The sequence below is a fragment of the Chiloscyllium plagiosum genome, chromosome 39 (assembly GCF_004010195.1).
Source record: "Chiloscyllium plagiosum isolate BGI_BamShark_2017 chromosome 39, ASM401019v2, whole genome shotgun sequence".
In the NCBI taxonomy this organism is placed as follows: Eukaryota; Metazoa; Chordata; class Chondrichthyes; order Orectolobiformes; family Hemiscylliidae; genus Chiloscyllium; species Chiloscyllium plagiosum.
The window spans coordinates 26,544,801-26,547,924 of record NC_057748.1 but is presented as its reverse complement, the minus strand read 5'-3'; positions in this window follow the sequence as shown (position 1 = coordinate 26,547,924).

Here is a 3,124-nt window from a genome sequence, read left to right as displayed (position 1 = left end):
ATTCTGGCTATTGAGGGAGAGCAGCGTAGGTTCATGAGGTCAATTCCTGGAATGGCGGTACTATCTTATGTTGAAAGATTGGAGCGACTGGGCTTGTATACCCTTGAGTTTAGAAGACTGAGTGGTGGGTGTGTGGAATGCTCTGCCCCAGAAGGCAGTGGAGGCCCAGTCTCTGGATTCGTTTAAGAAAGAGTTGGATAGAGCTCTGAAGGATTGTGGAATCAGAGGTTATGGAGATAAGGCAGGAACAGGATACTGATTGAGGATGATCAGCCATGATCATAATGAATGGTGGTGTAGGCTCGAAGGGCAGAATGGCCTACTCCTGCACCTATTGTCTATTGACTTGGGTACCTGAGAGTTTGCAGACTGAGTGATAGACTTTGTGGCTTTGCTTTTCTGGGGGTGAGGATTCATCGTGGAGGTGCACGAGTGATCTGGATGTTCCTTTCCTTTTGGCTGTTTCTTTTACTTCTGCTTCTGTTTTTAATCCTTCTTTTGTACACCAAGATAGTGCTGGAGAATGGCAACCTTGTACACTTTTCTCTGTACTTCTGTACTCAAGTACACGTGACAATAAAATCTAAATCTCTCTCACCCTCTACCTTTCTACCCTACTTTCTCTCTGTGTTTGTGTGTGTGAAACCCCGTTCTATATAAGGTACCGTACACAGACAGACAGACATACACACACAATCAGACACACATATACAGGACAGGCACACTCACATACAGCCAGACAGACTGACACACACACATTCTCTCACACACACCCACAAGCTCTCAAGACTTTTTCCATTGCCCACACTGTGCTTGCATTCCATCCTGTCCAAGCCGATAGGACTGAAGAGCTCCCACCCTTTGAAGTTCCTTTGTCTGAGCTGGGAGCGAGCTGTAACAAACACTCCCACTGTTCAGTGATTTGCACACACCCATCTGACTGTGTTACACAACAATGGGGCCAGCGCCTTGTCTCAGGGTCTGTATGTCGCAGTCTATAATCCTCCCCATCATTGTAGGATTGAACTACACAGAGCTCAATAGCTCCTCAGTTCAAATCTCATGCCTCAGAGATAACTCCCAGAACACAGGTAGGGCCCTGAGAATGGGCTCCCAAACCAGATGCCCCCTTGGGAGATGCCTGCGCTCTTTATTGGAGCTACATCTCCGGCACATTCTGTTCCACACACATGCGCATACATACACACACAAACAGATGTGCACATACAGACACATACAGACTGACAAACAAATTCACACACACAGACACACACACATACAGACACATAGGCAGACAGACGTGCACACACAGACACATACACAGACAGACGTGCACACACAGACACACACATACACAGACAGATGTGCACACACAGACACATAGACAGACGCGCACACAGACAGACACACAGACTGACAAACGCACACACACATACACACACACAGACTGACTGACAGACAGACAGACACATGCACACATCTGGGACACAGATTCGACCTTGCAAGAATGTGGTAACTGTCCTCACATAGCTGCTTGTGGGATCTTCCCAAGTACCCTGCTTTCCTGACATGTGTTGCGAAGTATTTCAAAGGGCTCTGTGGTGTTCTGGAAAGGTACTAAACCAACAATCCGGCACGGTGGCTCAGTGGTTAGCACTGCTGCCTCACAGCACCAGGGTCCCATGTTTGATTCCAGCCTCGGGCAACTGTCTATGTGGAGTTTGCACACTCTCCCCATGTCTGCGTGGGTTTCCTCCGGGTGCTCCGGTTTCCTCTCACAGTCCAAAGATATGCAGGTTAGGTGAATTGGCTATAATAAATTGCCCATAGTGTTAGGTGCATTAGTCAGAGGGAAATGGGTCTGGGTGGGTTACTCTTCAGAGGGTCGGTGTGGACTTGTTGAGCCGAAGGGCCTGTTTTCACACTGTAGGGAATCTAAACAAACAATCTATTTACTATTCTCAGTGGTTAGCATTACTGCCTCACAATGCTTGGGACGTGGATTTCTCCCATGGACCAAAGATATGCAGGTTAGGATGGATTAGCCATGGGAAATACAGGGTTATAGGATAGGGGTTGGAGTCTGGGTGGGATGCTCTTCAGAGGGTTGGTGTGGAGTCAATGGGCCAAATGGCGTGCTTCCACAAGACACAAGGCACTACAAGGCACTCATTGATGCTTAAAAGAGAAACCAAGTGTAATGTTTCAGGGAGGAAAGAGAAGGCATTATCAGAATGATCACTTGGAAAGCTTGCGCAGACATGAAGGGCTCAAAGGCCTCTTCCTTCAGGCAGGCGAGCCAATAAATGTACCTGCATCTCCTACATTCCCCCTGAGACCAGCCCACTCAAACAACAATGGCCAGAACCTCTGTTAATTATCAATTTCACGTTACAATTCACTTGGCTCCTGTTTGAAAACTGTGCCATTCTGAATCCCATCCAGGTTAATAAACTCTCTCTCTCTCTCTCTCTTTCTCTCTCCCTGTCATTCTCGTTTGCTCATCAATGACAACCCAGCTCTCCCACAAAACCCCAGACCTTGCTGAAATGGCTTCACCCTCCTTTGCACTGGGGTAGTCCCATTCCCAAAGGTTGGAGATTAATGACCACTTGGCTGTTCGACCGTGAGCAGCCTCATGGTGAGGCCTGATACTGCCCTCATGGGTTGTGAAAAAGGGTGGACAGAGGGTTGGTGATGGGGTGGTGTGCTTAATCTGTTCAGCCCCTTCCTCGAGCCTGTTACACAGAACAGGGGCAACCCCATTTCCAAGCCTGTAACATTGGAAAAGGAGGCCATTCAGACCCCTCCTCAAGTCCATTCTGCCGTCCCATCTGATCTTTACCTTAATTCCTATGACTCAGCCTGCTTTTGTAACCCCTGAACTCCCTTATCCACAAATCTATCAGTCTGACCTCCAGGTCTGACACGTCTATGATGTGGAGGAAGTGAAGGGTAGGATAGACAGTTCACAGTCCTCCATTCTCCAGCGAACTGCTTCCTGACATCACCCTTAATGGCCTATCTCAACTTTTTGTGATTCTGTCCCCTTGTTCTGCAGTCTACCATCCTCACCAGAAGAAATATTTTATCTCTATCAGCCCTACTTAATTATCTTAAATCC